The sequence below is a fragment of the Oncorhynchus masou genome, chromosome 29 (genome assembly GCF_036934945.1).
Source record: "Oncorhynchus masou masou isolate Uvic2021 chromosome 29, UVic_Omas_1.1, whole genome shotgun sequence".
Classification (NCBI taxonomy): Eukaryota; Metazoa; Chordata; class Actinopteri; order Salmoniformes; family Salmonidae; genus Oncorhynchus; species Oncorhynchus masou.
In genome coordinates this window covers 25,922,686-25,946,690 of record NC_088240.1, presented here as the reverse complement: position 1 = coordinate 25,946,690, position 24,005 = coordinate 25,922,686, and the positions used below count along the sequence as shown (strand labels likewise).

Genomic DNA, 24,005 nt, shown 5'->3' with positions numbered 1-24,005 from the left:
ATCCCAGGCTAGTCATATACAACATAAATAAAGGCTATTCTGGCTGTAGTGATTTCAGATGTGATTTATGTGTGATTGTGTGATTTCTGTCAGGCCCAGAGAGGATAATGACAACATTTGCAAAGAGGAAGGAGGTGCAGTGCGCCATTCACCATTACTACAATTCCCATTTATATAGTGGAACCATAAAAATTCAACAGCAATGCACTTCGGCTAATGGACGTCTTCATGATCCCTGTAATATTACTCCCTGACAGAAACACCTACCTGAGGCTGAGGGTGGAGAAGGAGGGCAGGCTAGGGGAATTAGAATGATACCATTATGCTACCCTAAGTAGCCGACTAGCCATACGGGACAATCAATGCTTCCCAATTGCACCCTATTCCCTTTATAGAGCACTACTTTGACCAGGGCCCTCTGTAGGGAATAGGGTGTCATTTGAGACACAGTATACGGTATGTTAAACTCTATTTAAAACCCTCTGTGGTACACTTGCCATAAGGGAGTATGTTTAATGTACAAAATTGAATGTTTCTATAAAAAGGCCTTTTCTATTGACCCAGTGCAGATGTTAGGGACTGTGGGACAGAAGCAGACCATGTGTGTGTGTGTGTGTGTGTGGCCCACTGACTGCAGCTGACCCTCACTCAGTTTCTCTGCCCGTATAAGGACCTGGTTAATGTGGTGTGTTCCCTATAACCTCAATCGTGTGTGTGTCCTGCCCTGCATGGCTCTGTGGTGTCAGTGTTAAAAGGATTAGAGGTGTTGTAATGTTTCCCAGCTGTAACTGAGTCAACACCCTCTCTTTCCCAAGTTTGATGAAGCTGTACAATTATCACATTTAGATTCAATATTCAAATGAACCCTCAATTTGCTTCCCACATGCATTCCCATGTGGAATCTGTCTGGCACTCACACGTCTCTCTCTCTCTCTCTCTCTCTCTCTCTCTCTCTCTCCATACAAATTATTCTACATGTAACTTAATGCCTACTTTGGCAGAAACCCCCCACTTTAATGCATTTTAACTTTGAACCTTGCTGATTTTCACTCCTTCTCTCTTGCACAGGTTTTACAGAGTGAATCCATTATATTTACATTTACATACTAGCCACTTAGCAGACGCTCTTATCCATAGCGACTTACAATTAGGGCATTCATCTTAAGATAGCTGGGTGAGAAAGCAACACATCACAATCGTATCAAGTAAATTTCCCCTCAACAAAGTATTTAACAGCAAAGTAATTTAAGATACTCTTCAAAGAGGTAGGGTTTCAGACGTAGGGGTCGGAGGGACAAGAGACCAGAGGTGGCAGAATGGAGTGCTCAGGTTGGGGTGTATGGTTTAAGCATAGCCTGAATGTAAGGAGGGGCAGTTCCCCTTGCTGCTCTGTAGGCAAGCAGCAGGGTCTTGAAGATGACGCGCGCTTCAACTGGAAGCCAGTAGAGTGTGGAGGGGCGGTTTGACATGGGAGAACATAGGAAGGTTGAACACAAGGCGGGCTGCAAAATTCTGGATAAGTTGCAGGGGTTTGATGGCACAAGAGAAGAGCCCAGCCAACAGAAAGTTGCAGTAGTCTAGACGGGAGATGACAAGTGCCTGGATTAGGACCTGCGCCACCTCCTGTGTGAGGAAATGTCGAACTCTACAGATGTTGTAGAGCATGAACCTGCAGGAGCAAATCATTGCTTTGATGTTTGCAGAGAACGACAGGGTGTTGTCCAGGGTCACGCCAAGGTTCTTTGCACTCTGGGAAGGGGAGACTGTGGAGTTGCCTAACAGGATGGAGAGGTCTTGGAGTGGGCAGGCCTTCCTGGGAGGAAGAGCAGCGCCGTCTTGTCGAGGTTGAGCTTGAGGTGATGGGCCGACATCCAAGCTGAGATACCTGCCATTCACACAGAGTTGCGTGTCGCCAGCTGGTTGTCAGAAGGGGGGAAGGAGAAGAGTAGTTGAGTGTCACACGCATAGCAATGTTAGAAGATACCACATGAGGATATGACAGAGCCGAGTGACTTGGTGTAAAGAGAAAAAAGAGGAGATGGCCTAGAACAGAACCCTGGGGAAACCACTAGGGAGAGCACGTGGTGCAGACACAGATCCTCTCCACGCCACCTGGTACGATCCGACCTGCCAGGTTGGATACAATACAGGAGTGTGCAGAATCTGAGACGCCCAGCCCTGAGAGGGTGGAGAGGAAGATCTGATAGGTTCACGGTGTTAAGGCAGTGGATTGCTCTAGAACAGGTATTCTCAAACTGGGGTAAGCGCAATGCCTGTCAGGGGTACGCCAAATAAAAATGTGATCCACATTTAAACAGTATTTAAACAACATTTTCAAACAGTACATTTATATTTTCCAATGGGGCTATACATTTTGGTGAGGTTTTTTCTCGCCTGAGTAGCCTCGTTTCACAGCCAAAAATAAAACTAAACCATCTAATTTTCAGTGAAATAACAACATAATGTCAAATACATATGGCTGGGACAGTGCTGGGGGAAAAGGCCAAAAAAACTATACAGACAATGCCTTCATCAAACGACACATCAGTGACATGGCAGGAGATATCTCAAAACAATTACTGCTTCACATACAAGCCATTGAATTATATGATTTACAGCTGGATGAGTCAACAGATGTGGCGGACCTGGCACAGCTCCTGGTATATGTCTCTTATGTTTATGGGGGGTCAATTAAGGAAGACATCCTCTTCTGCAAACCACTGGAAACCAGGACAACATGAGAGGATATGTTTAAAGTACTGGACAGATTTGTGACATCAAATGGACTTTGGTGGTCAAGATGTGTTGGTATCTGTACTGATGCCGCAAAAGCCATGACAGGGTGTAACAGCCGTTGTTGGTGGAAGAAGGTGTGGACCAATGCGCAGCGTGGTAAGTGTCCATATTTTTTTTAAATAAATTGTACACTGAACAAAAACAACAAAGTGAACAAATGAAACCGAAACAGTTCTGTCTGGTGCAGAATACAAACACTCAACAGAAAATAATCACCCACAACAAAAGGGTGAAAACAGGCTGCCTAAGTATGGTTCTCAATCAAGGACAATGATTGACAGCTGCCTCTGATTGAGAACCATACCAGGCCAAACACAGAAATACCAAATCATAGAAAAACTAACATAGACAACCCACCCGACTCACGCCCTGACCATACTAAAACAAAGACATAACAAAAGAACTAAGGTCAGAACGTGACACAGGGAGACATAGTGGCGTGGTAACGCGTGTGCAAGCCGTTGCTCCCGATGCCACTTGGGTGCACTGCAGCATCCACAGAGAGGCTCTTGCTGTCAAGGGAATGCCTGACAGTTTGAAAAACATTTTGGACACTACAGTGAAAATGGTTAACTTTGTTAAAGCAAGGCCCCTGAAATCTTGTGTATTTTTTGCATTATGCAATTATATGGGAAGTGACCATGTAACGCTTTTAAAACATACAGAAGTACGCTGGTTAACGAAGGGCAAAGTATTGACACGCTTTTTTTAACTTGTCTGACCGCTTGCATGTTGACGAGTTTCTCACACAACTGGCCTATCTGAGTGATGTTTATTCTCACCTGAATTATCTGAATCTAGGATTACAGGGACTCTCCGCAACTATATTCAATGTGGGGGACAAAATTTAGACTATGATTAAGAAGTTGGAGCTCATCTCTGTCTGCATTAACAAGGGCAACACAAAGGTCTTTCCATCAATGTATGTTTTTTTGTGTGCAAATGAACTCAAGCTTACGTACAATGTCGAATGTGATATAGCGAATCACCTGAGTGAGCTGGGTGTGCAATTACGTGGGTACTTTCCTAAAACAGATGACACAAACAACTGGATTCGTTATCCCTTTCATGTCCTGCCTCCAGTCCACCGATATCTGAACAAGAGAGCCTCATCAAAATTGCAACAAGTGGTTCTGTGAAAATTTAATTGAATCAGAAGCCACTGCCAGATTTCTGGATAGGGCTGCGCTTAGAGTTTCTTGCCTTGGCAAATCGTGCTGTTAAGACACCGATGCCCATTGCAACCAGGTACCTATGTGAGAGTGGATTCCCTGCCCTCACTAGCATGAAAACTAAATACAGGCAAATACTGTGTGTGGAAAATGATTTAAGACTGAGTCTCTCTCCAATACAAACTAACTTTGCAGAGTTACAGTTGAAGTCAGAACTTTACACCTTAGCCAAATACATTTAAACTCAGTTTTCACAATTCCTGACATTTAATCCTAGTAGAAATTCCCCCGTCTTAGGTCAGTTACGATCACCACTTTATTTTAAGAATGTGAAATGTCAGAATAATAGTAGAGAGAATTATTTATTTCAGCTTTTATTTCTTTCATCACATTCCCAGTGGGTCAGAAGTTTACATACACTCAATTAGTATTTGGTAGCATTGCCTTTAAATTGTTTAACTTGGGTCATACGTTTCGGGTATCCTTCCACAAGCTTCCCACAATAAGTTGGGTGAATTTTGGCCCATTCCTTCTGACAGAACTGGTGTAACTGAGTCAGGTTTGTAGGCCTTCTTGCTTGCACACACTTTTTCAGTTCTGCCCACAAATTTTCTATAGGATTGAGGTCAGGGCTTTGTGATGGCCACTCCAACACCTTGACTTTGTTAATCTTAACCCATTTTTCCACAACTTTGGAAGAATGCTTGGGGACATTGTCCATTTGGAAGACTCATTTGTAACCAAATTTTAGCTTCCTGACTGATTTCTTGAGATGTTGCTTCAATATATCCACATACTTTTCCTGCCTCATGATCCCATCTATTTTGTGAAGTGCACCTGTCCCTCCTGCAGGAAAGTACCCCCACAACATGATGCTGCCACCCCGTGCTTCACGGTTGGGATGGTGTTCTTCGGCTTGCAAGCCTCCCCCTTTTTCCTCCAAACATTATGGTGGCATAACGATGGTCATTATGGCCATCTTAGTTTCATCAGACCAGAGGACATTTCTGCAAAATGTACGATCTTTGTCCACATGTGCAGTTGCAAACCGTAGTCTGGCTTTTTATGACGGTTTTGGAGCAGTGGCTTCTTCCTTGCTGAGCGGCCTTTCAGGTTATGTCGATATAGGACTCATTTTACTGTGGATATAAATAATTGTATACCTGTTTCCTCCAGCACCTTCACAAGGTCCTTTGCTGTTTTCTGGAATTGATTTGGTCTTTTCGCACCAAACACGTCTCCTTCCTGAGCAGTATGACGGCTGCGTGGTCCCATGGTGTTTATACTTGCATACTATTGTTTGTACAGATGGACCTGGTACCTTCAGGCATTTGGAAATACCAGACTTGTGGAGGTCTACAATTTGTTTTCTGAGGTCTTGGCTGATTTCTTTTGATTTTCGAATGTCAAGCAAAGAGGAACTGAGTTTGAAGGTAGGCCTTGAAATACATCCACAGGTACACCTCCAATTGACTCAAATTATAGCCTATCAGAAGCTTCTAAAGCCATGACATAATTTTCTGGAATTTTCCAAGCTGTTTAAAGGCACAGTCAACTTACTGTCAGGATTTGGCCAGGGTTGTTCCGGTTTTTGGTCACTAGATGCCCCCATTGTGCTTTTTGACCTTTTGCTTTCCCTTGATCCCCATTATTATTTGCACCTGTGCCTCGTTTACCCTGATTGTATTTAAACCCTTAGTTTCCCTCAGTTCTTTGCTCTGTGTTTGTATGTTAGCACCCAGCCCTAGTATTCTGTGTACTCTTGTTGATCCCGGTGGACACTCTTGTGGAATTCTGTTTTTTTGTTCTTGTTTATTTATTTTTGAGTATCTTTTGAGGCTTTTTATGCTTTACCTACCACCTTGTGGATTTACCTTTTTGTCTTGGAGGATTACCTTGTGGATTACCTTGTTCTTGTGGAATTCCTTTTGAGGTTGTGGAGTTACATGTTTTCCTGAAGGACTACACTTTTTACTTTATTAAATACACCGTCTCAAGTACTGCTGTGTCTGCCTCATCTTCTGGGTTCTGCTGACTATTCGTGGCTCAGTTGGTTAAGTGACTGTTTCTCACTCCGGAGACCCGGGTTCGTAACCGGGTCCTGACAGAAACACAGAGCCAAAAATGAACCCAGAGGCAGCCAGTTCCCAGGACCTTGTTGCCATGCTGTCCCACCACCAGGAGACTGTCCAACGCCACGAAGCCGCCCTGGTTCAGCAAGAGGCCTTAATGGCTAGACATTCTCATCTTCTGTCGGAGTTGCTGACTTCCATAAAGCAGATATCTGATCGACTTACCCCGGCAAAAGTTCCCGTCCCAGTACCTCAGATTCACGTACCCATGGCAGTTAACCCCCTGGCTGAACCTCGTCTTCCACCTCCCCAACGGTTCTCAGGTGATCCAAGTGCTTGTAAAGGGTTTCTCACCCAATGTTCTCTCTCCTTCGAGCTGCAACCCTCGTCTTTTCCCACCGACCGGTCTAAGATCGCATATATCATCACCCTGCTGTCAGAAAAAGCCCTGGCCTGGGCTACTGCTGTGTGGGATGCCCATAGTTCCTGCTGTGCCAGCTACTCTGCCTTTGCTGAAGAATTCAAACGAGTGTTTCAAGGCCCAAGCAGTGGTCCTGACTCAGCCAAACAGCTCCTGACTCTCCACCAAGGTAGGCGCAGCGTGACGGACTATGCCATCCAGTTCCGCACGGTGGCTGCAGCGAGTGGCTGGAACAACGAGGCGCTCAGGGTGTGCTTTCTGAAAGGCCTTTCTGACACTATCCAAGATGAACTGGCCACTCGGGAACCACCGGACAATCTCGAGTCCCTGATCAAGTTGGCCTCACGCATTGACCAGCGTCTGAGAGAGAGAGAACTCAACCGTAGACCTCTAGCCCCTATCAGTCCCAGCTCCGAGTCCCCACCTTTATCCTCGCTGGCTCCATCGGAACCCATGCAGATTGGACGCATCTCCCAGGCTGAGAGAGACCGCCGGATGAGGGAGCGACGCTGTCTATATTGGGGCAAACCGGGCCATTTCCGTTCCACGTGTCCCGGGCTCCAGGGAAACGCTCTGTCCCGTACAGACCGGGAGGAACTGTAACGGGAAACATAACCTCCTCCCATCCGACCAAACTCCCATCTGCTCATTCCAGTAACCCTTTGCTGGGACAACCACAAGCTTCACCTTCAAGCCTTGGTAGACTCTGGAGCCGCAGGTAACTTCATGGATGGTGTCTGGGCGAAGGAGAATGGCGTTCCCTCTGAACCTCTAAGTGACCCCATGAGGGTTACTACATTGGATGGAAGCCCTTTGGGATCTGGACTTGTCACTCATGTCACTACCTCCTTGCGACTTTCAGTTTCACAACACCAGGAATTGATGAACTTTCATTTGATCTCCTGTTCCGAGTTCCCTCTCGTCCTTGGATACCCCTGGCTTCACAGCCATAACCCTCACATCGACTGGTCTGTGGGCACTTTCAAGCAGTGGGGTCCTACGTGCCAAGCTACTTGTATTTTCCCGAATTTCCCGAGTTCTACTCCCGAGTCTTTAGAATCCATCGACCTGACCCGAGTTCCCGAGTGTTACCATGACCTCAAACTGGTGTTTAGCAAACAGAGGGCCACCATGCTACCACCCCATAGACCTTACGATTGCCCCATCGACCTGTTTCCGGGCACTTGCCCCCCAGGGGTCGGATCTTTTCCCTATCTCCACCCGAACGAGCTGCTATGGATACCTACATCAAGGACGCTCTGGAAGCAGGCCTCATGCGTCCATCCACCTCCCCGGCGGGAGCAGGGTTTTTCTTTGTGGCCAAGAAAGACGGTGGATTACGTCCCTGCATCGACTACCGGGGACTCAATGCCATAACCGTCCGTAACCGTTACCCGCTACCCCTTATGGCCACAGCCTTCGAGCTGCTCCAGGAAGCAGTTGTTTTCACTAAACTTGACCTGCGGAACGCATACCATCTTGTGCGGATCAGACCTGGTGACGAGTGGAAGACCGCTTTCAACACGCCTACTGGTCACTATGAATACTTGGTGATGCCCTTCAGCCTGACCAACGCCCCAGCGGTGTTCCAAGCGCTCATAAACGATGTGCTTAGGGATATGCTTAACATATTTGTTTTCGTTTACTTGGATGACATCCTCATCTTTTCGAGCTCCCTTCAAGAACACACTAAGCATGTCAGACAAGTACTCAAACGCCTCCTAGACAGCCATCTGTACGTTAAGCCGGAAAAATGTGAATTCCATTCATCCCGAGTACAATTCCTGGGATTTGTAGTGGAACCCGGTCGAGTCCAAATGGACCCCAGGAAGGTAGGGGCGGTAGCGGATTGGCCCACTCCCAAATCCATTAAGGAAGTTCAGCGTTTCCTGGGCTTCACAAACTTTTACCGCAAGTTCATCAAGAACTTCAGCTTGGTGGCAGCCCCTCTCTCAGCTTTAACCAAGGGTGGCAATGCAAGGTTTTTGTGGGGAAGAGAAGCTGAGACGGCCTTCCAAGGACTCAAGCAGCGCGTCCTCTCTGCTCCCATCCTGATACTACCGACTACGGATGAACCGTTTGTGGTGGAGGTAGACGCATCAGAGGTTGGTGTTGGAGCTGTCCTGTCTCAGAGGGGTGAAGACAAGAAGCTTCATCCGTGCGCTTTCTTCTCACACCGGCTTACCCCGGCTGAGAGGAACTACGATGTGGGGGATCGTGAACTCCTAGCGGTTAAGATGGCATTGAAGGAATGGAGACACTGGCTCGAGGGGGCTTCTCACCCGTTTCAAGTGCTTACGGACCACAAAAATCTGGAGTATATCCAGCAGGCGAAGCGGTTGAACTCTAGACAAGCTAGATGGTCTCTCTTCTTCAGTTGATTCCAGTTTATCCTCACCTATCGGCCCGGGTCGAAGAATCTCAAACCGGATGCCCTGTCCCGAGTCTACGCTCCTGCCATTCGAGATGACACGGACATGCCTGTCCTTCCTGCTGCTAAGATCGTCGCTCCGATCTCGTGGCAAGTTGAGGATACCGTGAGACGAGCTCAAGCTATCGAACCGGACCCGAAAGGAGGTCCTGCCAATCGGTTGTTTGTCCCCAAGGCAGTGAGGACTCAGGTCCTTCTGTGGGGGCACTCCTCTCGCCTCACCTGTCACCCGGGCGTAGGTCGCACCTTGGAGTTCATCCAGCGTAAGTTCTGGTGGCCTACCATAAGAGAAGACGTTGCCACTTTCGTCAATGCCTGCCCCGTGTGCTGCCAGGGCAAATCTTCTCACCTCCGCCCTCAAGGACTCCTTCACCCTTTACCTGTTCCCCACAGACCCTGGTCCCATATCTCATTGGACTTTATTACTGGCCTTCCTCCATTCCATGGCAATACTACTATCCTAGTCATAATCGACAGGTTTTCAAAGGCGGCCAGGTTCGTCCCTCTGACTAAGTTACCTTCTGCCAAGGAAACGGCTGAGTTGGTAATTAATCATGTGTTTCGAGTCTTCGGCATTCCTCAAGATATGGTTTCTGACAGAGGTCCCCAGTTCGCCCCAAGGTTTTGGAAGGCCTTCTGCCAACTCATGGGAGCTTCTGCCAGTCTATCTTCAGGGTACCATCCGGAGTCCAACGGCCAAACAGAGAGGATGAATCAAGAGCTGGAAACCACCCTCCGATGTATGACTCGTAACAACCCGTCCACATGGTCGTCCTTTATTGTTTGGGCCGAATACGCGCACAACACCTTGCACTCCTCCTCCACTGGTATGTCCCCGCACGAGTGTCAGTTTGGCTATGCCCCTCCATTGTTCCCGGACCAGGAGGCAGAAGTCAGAGTGCCTTCAGCCTTGAAGTTCGTCAGACGCTGTCGGCTTATGTGGAGGAAGACCCGTCTTAATCTTATGCGTTCCTCACAGAGGTACCAACAACAAGCCAACAGACGTCGCCGTCCCGGGCCTACCCTGCGCCCCGGCCAGAGAGTCTGGCTCTCCACAAGAGACTTACCACTACGGGTGGAGTCTCGCAAGCTGTCCCAAAGATACATCGGTCCCTTTAAGGTTGCCAGGAGAGTTAACCCAGTTTCTTATCGCCTACACTTACCCAGATCCCTTAAGATTAATCCCACGTTTCACATTTCCTTATTAAAACCTGTTGTTTTTTCTCCCCTTGTCCCGGCAGACAGACCTCCGCCTCGTGTCATTGGAGGCCAGCCGGCTTATACCGTCCATCGTATACTGGATTCCCGCCGGGTGCAGCGGTCCTGGCAGTATCTGGTGGACTGGGAAGGCTACGGTCCCGAGAAGCGCTCCTGGGTTCCTGCCAAAGACATACTGGACCCTGACCTCATTCGTCAGTTCAGGGCCCTCCACCCCGAGAGAGCTGGTAGGAACTTCAGGAGCCGTTCCTAGAGGGGGGGATTCTGTCAGGATTTGGCCAGGGTTGTTCCGGTTTTTGGTCACTAGATGCCCCCATTGTGCTTTTTGACCTTTTGCTTTCCCTTGATCCCCATTATTATTTGCACCTGTGCCTTTTTTCCCCTGATTGTATTTAAACCCTTAGTTTCCCTCAGTTCAGTGTTTGTATGTTAGCACCCAGCCCTAGTATTCTGTGTACTCTTGTTGATCCCGGTGGACGCTCTTGTGGAATTCTGTTTTTTTGTTCTTGTTTATTTATTTTTTGAGTATCTTTTGAGGCTTTTTATGCTTTACCTACCACCTTGTGGATTTACCTTTTTGTCTTGGAGGATTACCTTGTGGATTACCTTGTTCTTGTGGAATTCCTTTTGAGGTTGTGGAGTTACATGTTTTCCTGAAGGACTACACTTTTTACTTTATTAAATACACCGTCTCAAGTACTGCTGTGTCTGCCTCATCTTCTGGGTTCTGCTGACTATTCGTGGCTCAGTTGGTTAAGTGACTGTTTCTCACTCCGGAGACCCGGGTTCGTAACCGGGTCCTGACACTTACCGTATGTAAACTCCTGACCCACTGGAATTGTGATACAGTGAATTATAAGTGAAATAATCTGTCTGTAAACAATTATTGGAAAAATTACTTGTGTCATACACAAAGTAGACGTCCTAACCGACTTGCCAAAACTATAGTTTGTTAACAAGAAATGTGTGGAGTGGTTGAAAAACAAGTTTCAATGACTCCAACCTAAGTGTATGTAAACTTCCGACTTCAACTGTATGTGCATCCTTCCAAGCACACCCTTCTCATTAACCCGTGGTGAGTTATTCACAACTGTTGATTAACAAATAAGGTTCTATATATAAGATGGCTAAATAAAGAGAAAAATTATTGATTATTATGTTGTAATTTGTGCCCTGGTCCTAAGAGCTCTTTGTCACTTACAATGAGCCGGATTGTGAAAAATACTCATTCTTATGTTTAATAAATGTATTGTATAGTGTGTGTGTAGCAGGCTTACAAGGATGGCAAAAAAAAAACATTTGAGAGTGCGCTGACCCTGGTGCTAGAGGGGGTATGAATGTTTGAAGGGGTACGGGACTATAAACGTTTGGGAACTACTGCTCTAGAAGGATGAGAACAGAGGAGAGTCAGCTTTCACATAGCGGAGAGCCTCTGTAACACAGAGGAGAGTGGTCTCAGTTGATTGAGCCGCCTTGAAGCCTGACTGGTTAGGGTGCGGTGGAATTATTGTAATCAAAAGGAGATTTGTTCAAAACAATCTAACTTTATTATTTAATTACTGCAGTAATGGATCTGGTCGGTAATCACACGTTGAGGTGATCACTGAGAACGCAACGTGCTGGTTTGAGCCACAGCATTTTATAGCAAAGTCCATCCTCCTTCAGTCTACTTGACAAACAACAGATTTAAGGAATGGGTCACAAGGTTAAGATTAGTATGAAAGATACTTATAATTCACAGCAGAGAGTATGTCACTGTGCTGAGACCAGTGTCTGTCCCTGGAGTCATCTCTCCCTGGTACCTTATAGAACAGAAACATTAACTCATGCTCTGGAATGCGGTATCACCCTAAGACATCGGAAAATCTTCTAGAGGTCCATCCTCAGTAGAATACACACAGATGAGAGTTCTAACAACCCCTTATTCTGTTGCATAAAACAACCATTTGTTGCAATAACAGCATTATAACATAATCTTGTAATTTCCACCATAAGGGTCAAAAAGATTGTTCTGAAAGAGCTAATGTGAGTTGGTGAGAGAGAGCACGCTCAAGTGTTTTGGAAAGAAAAGAAAGAAGGGAAACCGGTCTGTATTTTTTTACATCAGAGTGGCCGAGTGATGGTTTCTTGAGGAGGGGAGTGACTCTGGCCATCTTGACGTCAGAAGGGATGCAGACATCGGTCAGGGATAAGTTGTGGTGTCAGGAAAATAACCTCACACTCAACGTCAACAAAACTAAGGAGATGATTGTGGACTTCAGGAAACAGCAGAGGGAACACCCCCCTATCCACATCGATGGAACAGTAGTGGTGAGGGTAGTAAGTTTTAAGTTCCTCGGCGTACACATCACAGACAAACTGAATTGGTCCACCCACACAGACAGTATCGTGAAGAAGGCGCAGCAGCACATCTTCAACCTCAGGAGGCTGAAGAAATTCGGCTTGTCAACAAAAGCACTCACAAACTTCTACAGATGCACAATCAAGAGCATCCTGTCGGACTGTATCACCGCCTGGTACGGCAACTGCTCCGCCCACAACCGTAAGGCTCTCCAGAGGGTAGTGAGGTCTGCACAACGCATCACCGGGGGCAAACTACCTGCCCTCCAGGACACCTACACCACCCGATGTCACAGGAAGGCCATAAAGGTCATCAAGGACAACAACCACCCGAGCCACTGCCTGTTCACCCCGCTATCGTCCAGAAGGCGAGGTCAGTTCAGGTGCATCAAAGCTGGGACCGAGAGACTGAAAAACAGCTTCTATCCCAAGGCCATCAGACTGTTAAACAGCCACCACTAACATTGAGTGGCTGCTGCCAACACACTGACTTAACTCCAGCCACTTTAATAATGGGAATTGATGGGAATTGATGTAAAATATATCACTAGCCACTTTAAACAATGCTACTTAATATAATGTTTACATACCCTACATTATTTATCTCATATGTATACGTATATACTGTACTCTATATCATCTACTGCATCTTTATGTAATACATGTATCACTAGCCACTTTAACTATGCCACTTTGTTTACATACTCATCTCATATGTATATACTGTACTCGATACCATCTACTGTATCTTGCCTATGCCGCTCTGTACCATCACTCATTCATATATCTTTATGTACATATTCTTTATCCCTTTACACTTATGTGTATAAGGTAGTAGTTTTGGAATTGTTAGCTAGATTACTCGTTGGTTATTACTGCATTGTCGGAACTAGAAGCACAAGCATTTCTCTACACTCGCATTAACATCTGCTAACCATGTGTATGTGACAAATATAGTTTGATTTGATTTGATTTGATGAGGGAGGTGAGTAATGGGAGGTAGTCTCCAGAGATGGTCTGGAGAAGGGAGGAGGGGAAGTGGTCAAGTGGGCAGGTTGTTGGGTGAACATCACTCGTCGTAGGATTTCATCTGGAGAGAGAGGGGAGAAAGAGGTCAAGGCGTAGGGTAGTTCTATGAGAGTGGAATCAGTGGGCTCAGTAGGCTACAGGTGAATGAGGAGCGGATGTCGTCAACCTTATTTTCAAAGTGGCTGACAAAGTCATCCGCAGAGAGGGAGGAAGGAAGCAGGTGGAAGATTCAGGAGGGAGGAGAACGCGGAGAAGAGTTTCCTAGGGTTGGAAACAGAAGCTTGACATTTGGAGTGATAGAGATTGACTTTAGCAGCAGATAGAGAGGAAGAGAAGGTTTTGAGGAGGGAGTGGAAAGATTCATGAATTTTCTTCCATTTCTGCTCAGCTGCCTGCAGCTCTGTTCTGTTAGCATGCAGTGTATCCACAAGATTTCTGTGATTTTTGCAATGATTCGCACTTTTGTAACTGATATGATGACTCAATCACTCTTACTGAAATCCATACAAAAAGAAGCGGCTGCTGCTACAACTAGGGTAATCTTAATTGAGTGGAAAATGATTAAGGACTCACTGAAATTCTAAAATCAAATGTGAGAAAAAAAGACAACAGTCTACTGTATGTATGAGGCATTTTTTTACCCAGTCGCTGTCAGTCAGGAAGTCTGCTTTGAATCAGTGTGACAGTGCATTTGTAGCCTTTGGCAATTTCAACTGAAGTGAAACATGATTAAGTACATTTTGAAATTCTAAAATCTAATGTGAAAAAAGACAACAGCTTCATTGTAAGTGGTAACTAACATTCAACCGATCATCTCACTGAAACTCTTACTTCTAGAAATCCCTAAATAATTTATCACATATATATTTAACCAGGGTCACCTCTGCATGAGTACGCCTAAAACACTAAAGGTTTCACTCCACTCTAACCCCACTAGAAGAGCTGTTTTTCCTTTTAAACAACATTGACCTCAAAAAGAGTAATGGGTCCAGAGGAAGATATCAGGGCTCATAACAATATATCAGTAAGGGCCTAGAAGAAGACAGACCAACTGAAAGGTTCAACCAAGGTCACAGATAGATTAATTAAAACATACAAAGCATATATTCCTTAAATAAAGAAAGAAATGTAGAAGCAGATAACCTGACGTTGCATCAGTACAGTTAAACTCACTCCTACATCAGTGTGTTTATGTGTGTGTGTTTTGGTTTTACTATCCTTGTGGGGACATTTCGCCAGCTATTTCACGCTTAGGGGTAAGGTTTAGGGTCAGGGTTAGAATTAGGGTTATGGGTAAGGGATTAGGTTTTGGGTTAGGAGTTAGGGTAAGGTTTATGGGTTTGGGGTTAAGGTTTGGGAAAAACTACATTTTTCTTAACCTGCGCCCAAGAAAGCGAAGGTAACCTGCCTAAATTATTACTGCCCCGTAGCACTCACGTCGGGAGCCATGAAGTGCTTCGAAAGGCTGGTCATGACTCACATCAACACCATCATGCCAAAAACCCTAGACCCATTCCAATTTGCATACCGCGCCAACAGATCCATAAATGACACAATCTCAATCGCACTCCACACTGCACTTTCCCTCCCGGACAAAAGGAACACCAATGTGAAAATGCTGTTCATTGACAACAGCTCAGCGTTCAACACCATAATACCAACAATGCCCAACAAGGACCCTAGGACTGAACACCTCACTCTGCAACTGGATCCTGGACTTCCTGACAGACCGCCTCCAGGTGGTATGGGTAGGCAACAACACGCTGATACTCAACACTGGGGTCCCTCAGGGTTGTGTGCTTAGTCCCCTCCTGTGCTCCCTGTTCACCCATGACTGCATGGCCAAGCATAACTCCAACACTATCATTAAGTTTGCTGACGACACAACAGTGGCACCGACAACGATGAGACAGTCTATTGGGAGGAGGTCAGAGACCTGGCAGTGTGGTGCCGTGACAACAACCTCTCCCTCAATGTGAGCAAGACAAAGGAGCTGATCGTGGACTATAGGAAAAGGAGGGCCGAACAGCCCCCTATTAACATTAACAGGGCTGAAGTGGAGAGGGTGGAGAGTTTCAAGTTCCTTGGTATCCACATCACCAATGAACTATCATGGTCCAAACACACCAAGTCAGTTGTGAAGAGGGCACAACCACACCTTTTCCCCCACCGGAAACTGAAAAGATTTGGCATGGGTCCCCAGATCCTCATAAAGTTCTACAGCTGCACCATCGAGAGCATCTTGACTGGTTGCATCACCAACTGGTATGGCAACTGCTCGGCATATGATTGTAAAGCACAACAGAGGGTAGTGCGTACGGCCCAGTACCTCACTGGGGCCAAGCTTCCTGACATCCAGGACCTACAGTACCAGGCAGTTTGGACACACCTACTCATTCAAGGGTTTTCTTTATTTCTACTATTTTAATAATAAGAATAATATAATATTATTCTAATATTAATAGAATATTAGAATAATAGAGAAGACATCAAAACTCTGAAATAGCACATATGGAATCATGTTGTAACCAAAAAAAGTGTTAAACAAAAATATATTCTTCAAAGGAGCCACCCTTTGCCTTGATGACAGCGCTGCACATGCTTGGCATTCTCTCAACCAACTTCATGAGGTAGTCACCTGGAAAGCATTTCAATTAACAGGTGTACCTTGGGGCAGCAGGGTAGCCTAGTGGTTAGAGCGTTCAAACCCCTGAGCTGACAAGGTACAAATCTGTTGTTCTACCCCTGAACAGGCAGTTAACCCACTGTTCCTAGGCTGTCATTGAAAATAGGAATTTGTTCTTAACTGACTTGCCTAGTTAAATAAAGATTAAAAAAAGTTCATTTGTGGAATTAAAGGACACCAATAAGGACACCAATAAGAAGAAGAGACTTGATTGGGCCAAGAAACACAAGCAATGGACATAAGACTGGTGGGTGGAAATCTCGTCTGATGAGTCCAAATGTGAGATTTTTGATTCCAACCACCATGTCTTTGTGAGACGCAGAGTAGGTGAACGGATGACACATGTTCCCACCGTAAAGCATGGAGAAGGAGGTTTGATGGTGTGGGGGTGCTTTGCTGGTGACACTGTCAATAATTTATTTAGAATTCAATGCCACAGCATTCTGCAGCGATACGCCATCCCATCTGGTTTGCATTTAGTGGGACTATCATTTGTTTTTCCAAAGGACAATGACCCAACCCATCTCCAGGCTATGTAAGGGCGATTTGACCAAGAAGGAAAGTGAAGGAGTGCTGCATCAGATGACCTGGCATCCCCAATCACCCACCCTCAACCCAATTGAGATGGTTTGGGATGAGTTGCAGAGTGAAGGAGTGAGGAGGACCACGGAGTGAAGGAAGAGTAGCCAACAAGTGCTCAGCATATGTGGGAACTGTTGAAAAAGCATTCCAGCTGAAGCTGGTTGAGAGAATGCCAAGAGTGTGCAAAGCTGTCATCAAGGCAAAGGGTGGCTATTTTGAGGAATCTAAAATCAAAAATATATTTTGATTTGTTAACACTTTTTTTGGTTACTACATGATTCCATATGTGTTATTTTATAGTTTTGATGTCTTCACTATTATTCTACAATGTAGAAAATAGTAAAAATAAAGAAAACCCTTGAATGAGTAGTTAACTAGGCAGTGTCAGACAAAGGCCCAAAAAATGGTCAAAGACTCCAGTCACCCAAGTCATAGACTGTTCTCTATGCTACCGCATGGCAAGCGGTATTGGAGTGCCAAGTCTAGGACCAAAAACAGCTTCGACCCCCAAGCTATAAGACTGCTGAACAATTAATCAAATGGCCACCCAGACTATTTACATGGTCGTCAACTAAAGAGTCTAAGAGTATAGTGTGCTGATCTCGGATCAGTGTTGTCTCTTAAATCATAATGAATACGAGTGGGGACCTGATCCTAAATCAGCATTCCTACTCTGAGACGCTTTGTGAATACCGGCCCTGACCTGTGCCAATACCTGCTGTTCTGTTTTTACTGGTGGCATGTCCATGTTTGAGGTATTGCATATCGTTCCATAAAAGTGTTGTCACGATAAACTGATGATACACTATTTTATTACATAATACAAAGTACTGAAATGCAGTTCCATCCCCTGATCATCAGTATATTGCCTTTTCCAATGAGTGCATATCTTAATATTTTAGTTTACAAACGTTGGAATATGACCTTTAGCTCCTGACAAGAAGAAAATGGCCAAATTAGCATTTTTCCTGGCAGTCAGTGGCAGTGTGATAGCTGTGCCATGTGATTAGCATTTTGATTAAGAGACAAACAAACAGAGAAATAGCACATGCATAAAGAGAGCTTAGTTAGAGGGTGTCATGCCAGTGAGCCACACAGCACAACTAGACAAACTGACAAGATCAAATGTAGGGGAGGAATTAAAAGTCCACTTGAAGGAAAGAAATATTGGCTGCAATAAGCTGTTTTAATCAGAGGTGAAATGGAAGCTGCAGTGATGTGTCTCACTTGGTAGAGTATGGCACTCGCAACACCAGGGTTGTGGGTTCAATTCCCATGGGGGACAGGATGAAAATGTATGCACTTACTAATGTAAGTCACTCAGGATAAGATTGTTTGGTAAATGGAAGGCAGGCAGACTCTACTTCTGTCAGCCTTCCATAGTCATTAGCTACCGGTTCGCCTGGTTAAGGAACACAAGCTACTTTACGAAGTTAAAAACAATAGCATTAAGTAAAACAATAGTCTCTAGCTTTGATTGTCTTTCTCCCCCTTGAGTATAGAAAAGTAGGCTGTCTTGCTCAACCCTCCCACTTTCCCAATATCATTCCATAGTCAGGTTCTGACAAGCTTCTCTCTTTCTACAGAGAAAACCTATTTTTTTCTAGCCCTAACTGTTCAAAAGCTATGACCCATATTACCGGCGCTAAGTATTTTTTAAATTATTATTATTTATTAATTTTTTAAAAAATGCCTTAGGTGACTCATCACTCGACACGTGACTCGACCATTGGTGACTCGAACATGGACTCGAGCACTGGGGACTTGGGACTCAACTTGGACTAAAAGTTTAGTGACTAAAAGTTTAGTGACTCGTCTATATCACTGGGAAGAAGTACCTAAGACAAACACACAAGAAGGTGGCAGGTAGCCTAGTGGTTAGAGCATTGGACTAGCAATTGGAAGGTTGCAATATTGAATCGACCGAGCTGACAAGGTAAAAATCTGTCGTTCTGCCCCTCAACAAACCACTGTTCTGAGGCCAACATTGAAAATAATAATTTGTTCTTAACTGACTTGCCTAGTTTAATAAAAAGAAAAAAAGAATAGGCATGTGCAGTTTTGTGTGGTTCAGCTAATAATAGCATAGTCCTAGCAACGCCAGAGTTGTGGGTTCAATTCCAGCTTGTGTCACATACCGTATATATAAAATATATGCACTCACAGAACTGTAAGTTGCAAGTCAGCTAAATGGTATATAAAAGTTTGCAGCATGGATTTTGCACATACAATCTCTATTGGTTGTTCTCAGACAGACTGTGTTCTCTCTCTCTTTCTTCTTCTCCTGATATATAACCTAACGTCCTAGTCCTGTCAGGAACAACACAATATGATTCATTACCCCTTTAGAAAGAAATCAGAGTCTTCCTCCCCTTCCTCTCCGCTACCTTCCATCCTGCTAATTACTAAAACTAGCTGACCTTCCCTCCATCTCTTCATCCCTCCACCCAAATGGCACCATATTCATTATATAGGGATATATTAGGAAGGGAATAGGTGGCTATTTGGGACAAAGACCCAGTCTCCTGGGCATGGTGCGGTCAGTTATCATTTGCGCTGTAGAGATGTGGAGGCAATGTATTACTTTCTGCCCCATTCCTGCCCACTTTAGGAGAGGCAGCCCCTGGGCTCAGCTCCACCAAAAGAAGAAATAGGCCTACATGCGGAATGTGAATATATTTGCTGCATTCACAGAAAGAAAGATAGAGAGATAGAGACATAGAGAGAATGAGAGAGTGAGAGAGAAAGAGAGAGAGGTATGAATTGGCATATTTCATATATATAACAATTCATTGATTTAGCTAATTCTACTTTGTAAACAGTTTATATAATTATGTAGCCTTTGACCAGAAAACATCTTGCAGTTAGTTAATGCAAGTAATGTACTGTTTATAATATGCCAAATGCATTGACTGATATAATCCATAAATGCCAAAGAAGTTGGTTACAGTCAGCATCACTTATTCATATCATAGTTAGATAGTGTCAGTGATATCAGGTTCTCCCTCTGGGTGTGAAACAGTAGTGTTGTGCTGCTAGACAAGGATCATCATATCACTGTCAACAGTGTCAATGTCATTGTTTCCCCATCACATGGCAGACAATTATCTTCCAATAAACTGAGAATGATTAGAACCATAGCTACAGGACAGGACAGGTGGACGGCTGACAAGGAGATACAGTGGCTGTGTCCCAAATAGCACCCTACTCCATATAGTGCCCATAGGGCTCTGGTCAAAATTAGTGCACTATAAAGGGAATCGGGTGACATTTGGGACACATAGAGTGCTTAAGCATCCCATAGATCACCTTCACACTGAGTTGGAGGCTCTATAAATCATACCAGACAGAATGGGACTAATTACAGGCTGCACCCCAAATGGCACCCTATTCCCTATATAATTCCCTTAAAGCAAATGCTAAAACGTATTTTAAATATTTCAAATATATTTTTAACCCAGCTCTGCCAGTCACCTAAAAAGCTATCTCATCTCACTACACAATAGCAGTCACAGGGACCATATAGGCCTATCCGAAGTGTTTGCACAAGAGCGAAGTTTGCAGTGATAATAGCTTATTACTTATTACTTATATGGCGATTAATCAACCCTGAGTTCATTTCAGCCTAACAACAGCCCCGCACGACTTGATTTGGAATTGAGGAATGGGGCTGGGGATCATATTGGCATGATAATTTAATTTTCTGATTTAATCTTGCATTGGAAAGGGAAGGGTTAACAGTGATGAGAAAAAATATCCAATCAGGATTTTTCTTTGGTAGTCTCTGGGTAGATAAACCTGGCTAGCTAAGTCAGCCATTGGCTAAGCCCACAGAAGCTAGATAGAAGGCAGCTGCCATTGAGGGAGTTCTATTAACCTGAAAAATGGTGCATCGGTCTATGGACCATGACGTGAATGGGAAAAATAGGTAAGGGAGGGGCACCCTTCTCAAATCGAACCTGCCCCACTCAGTCAAACTAGTTTTCATTGGGAAGCAGATAAAGCATCTTTAGCAAAAGCAATCACTTTTGCATGTGAAAACACAGATTCCTATTCATTACTCTACATGCTTAATGTTTTTGTTTTGAGCCGACTTAGCTGTGGACTTTGAACAGGGCACCTGGCTCACACCCAGAGACAGACCTGTTCCGAAACCAATTCCAAAACGAATTCCAATCACTTTTCACCCGGTGCAAGATAATCGAATCACCTCACTCAACTGTATTAGTGCAGAAGTTTGGAGCGACAGTTGTCTCAACCAATCACATTTTGACTTGTAAAAAAAAAATATGGAAAGGCAGACAGGTCACTGCAATTGTGAACAGTAGGTGTCCCAAGGTCTAGCTAGTAGCTAGCTAGCTTTTGTTGTTGGTTAGTTAAAAGTGTGTAGCGTCTGCAACAAGTGTTATCGAAGAGGATGTTGATGCTAATTTTTGGGCTTTGCCCTTTTCAAGATAAACTAACGTTGGATTAATTAGTGCCTCTAGGGCAATTTATGTGAATGTTGATGAGCATATTGATATGTATAGTGTACACTAAGTGTACAAAACATTAAGAATACCTGCTCTTTCCATGACAGACTGACCAGGGGAATCCAGGTGAAAACAACAGTATGATCCCTTATTGATGTCACTTGTTTTTCCCCTTCAATCAGTGTAGATGATGGGGAGGAGACATGTTAAAGAAGGATTTGTAAGCCTTGAGAGAGTTGAGACATGGATTGTGTATGTATGCCATTCAGAGAGTGAACTGGCAAGACAAAAGATTTAAGTGCCTCTGAACGGGGTATGGTAGGTGCCAGGCGCACTGGTTTGTGTCAAGGTTCTTAATGTTTTGCATACTCAGTGTATATTGATGTGTTAGATGTGTATTGATGTGTATACAGTGCTCATCTGTGAAAGAGACCTTGGTCTCAGCATGAGTCCCTGTACATTCCTGGATCCCTCGTCTTTTCAGTTTGCTGCAGCTAGCGACTGGAACGAGCTGCAACAAACACTCAAACTGGACAGTTTTATCTTAATCTCTTCATTCATTCAACTCAATCATGGACACTACTACTGACAGTTGTGGCTGCTTTGCGTGATGTATTGTTGTCTCTACCTTTCTGGCCTTTGTGCTGTTGTCTGTGGCCAATGATGTTATTACCCTGTTTTGTGCTGCTACCATGTTGTGTTGCTACCATGTTGTTGTCATGTTGTGTTGCTACTATACTGTGTTGTCATATGTTGCTGCCATGCTATGTTGTTGTCTTAGGTCTCTCTTTTTGTAGTATTGTGTTGTCTCTCTTGTCGTGATGTGTGTTTTGTCCTATATTTTTATTTCATTTATTTTTATTTTGAATCCCAGCCCCATCCCCGCAGGAGGCCTTTTGCCTTTTGGTAGGCCATCATTGTAAGTAAGAATATGTTCTTAACTGACTTGGCTAGTTAAATAAAGGTTAAATAAAAATTAAAAAGAATAATAAATAAAGGCTAAATATCCAAATATAGTAAGCACATCTAAATAGAAGACATTATTTTGATACTTCATAAAACTTATGTCATTAAAGATAAGCATTCTGCTCTAAGAGCTGTAGAGTCTACTAATAGACAGAAACATGCGAAAAATGGTTGTCACTTAACTCTGTAGTGCAGTAAAATGTGTATAAAGAAGAATCTGTCAATGTCAGACAAGATCCAAAAAGTGGATACATACAGTCATTCGGGCGGCAAGTGGCCTAGTGTTGGGCCAGTAACAAGGTAGCCTAGCGTCGGGCCAGTAACCGAAAAGTTGCTGGATCGAATCCCCGAGCTGACCGGGTAAAAATCTGTTGTTCTGCCCCTGAAAAAGGCACTTAACCCACTGTTCCCCAGTAGGCCGTCATGGTAAATAAGAATTTGTTCTTAACTGATTTATCATCCAGTTATTGTAAAATTATCAAGCAGTATTCTGGGCATTGTAAGCAGATTAGCTCTTCATTTTAAACAAATCACATTTACCTAACAGAAAACAAAAGACAATACTTTACGTCGGAATAATGGATTTGTAAAGGATTATCTCATGACAACAAAGCTTGTAGCCCATTGACAGCATTATCACTAGGCTGCACAAAGCGAAACCGTTAGCCCACTCTCAGTCTTCTCCCCTGGAGTTATTTATTCATTTCTTCAATCTTACTCATTGCCTACAATCAAGGTGGACTGACCAGCCTGAAAACGATCACTGAATCGGACTCAGAAATCGAACTTAAAACCTAATAATTATATGGAGAGATGTCCTTTATTTTCTTTCTTTCTTTTTTGAATTAAATGCATGCCATGTTTAGCCACCATGGAAATTATATGACATTACTTGACACGAAGCTATGGATTTATTTCCTAACAGGTGGCATGTGTGCAAGAGCCAAGACAAATTAATAACATGTGCATTACTGGTCCGCAAAATAGGAGAACAAACTACGCTCGACGATGCTCAGTTGACAAACATTCTCGCATCACTGCGCAGTCAAGCTCGCTTTCAAATTCCGAAGACACAGCATAACACTTTTATTGCAATTCAACTTTCAAATAACTTTCAACTAAGAAAAATGCTTCCAAAAACAGACTAGACTTCGCGTAAAATGAAAGAATAATGCCGCATGTCTATTATTTCAGTGAAAAAATGTAAGGAGTTCGTTAAAGTGGGAACGTCCAGTTGACTCCATCTATTTACCTTGCAAATGGTTCGGTGTGAAATGATGAGGAAATCCGCTCAAATCCATTTGATAATAACTCACGTCTTGCAGTGTATTGCATTACCTGTAGATACCCTTGGATGTCAGGAAAGTAAACCCGTTTCCGTTTTTATTCTTGCCGGTTGTTCCAAACGCCTTCTCCACTGACTCGCGCTCAGAATGTTTGACTGCGATGAGCTGCATGCGCTTGCTCTGCTTTGACCAAAAAACCTTCACGCATGCTCATCCCGGGGCGGAGGCAGCAATAGCAGACCTACCTGAGCCCGCGCAGTAGACTATGGCCTACATTGGGCTACCAGTACTCTGTCTTCCTGCTCTGAAAAAAAGTGTTTTATTTCTCTCAGCTTTATTTAAAAAATAAAAATAGTTTGACATTAATCGCTGGTGTTTACTAAAATAAACATGCGTAAATGCGCACAGTTATAAACTGTATTTAAGTATTCAAAATAATAAAATCAACATTAACAATCTATTGGGAGATGATACTTAATTGTATGCTATGGTGTTGGTCATCCTGTAAACCTACTATTTTAGAAGTTAAATGCA

General features: G+C 44.1%; 1 protein-coding gene across 1 annotated transcript in view; it reads right to left on the bottom strand.

Moving 5' to 3' along the window:
- The window catches only part of LOC135519266 (zinc finger protein 385B-like), a 180,483-nt gene extending 156,878 nt beyond the window's left edge, over nucleotides 1-23,605 (bottom strand). Inside the window, exon 1 of the mRNA XM_064944401.1 lies at nucleotides 23,524-23,605. The gene's annotated coding sequence lies outside the window, so the exon portion shown is untranslated. The remainder of the gene's footprint in view (nucleotides 1-23,523) is intronic.
- Between the last annotated feature and the right edge of the window lie 400 nt (nucleotides 23,606-24,005).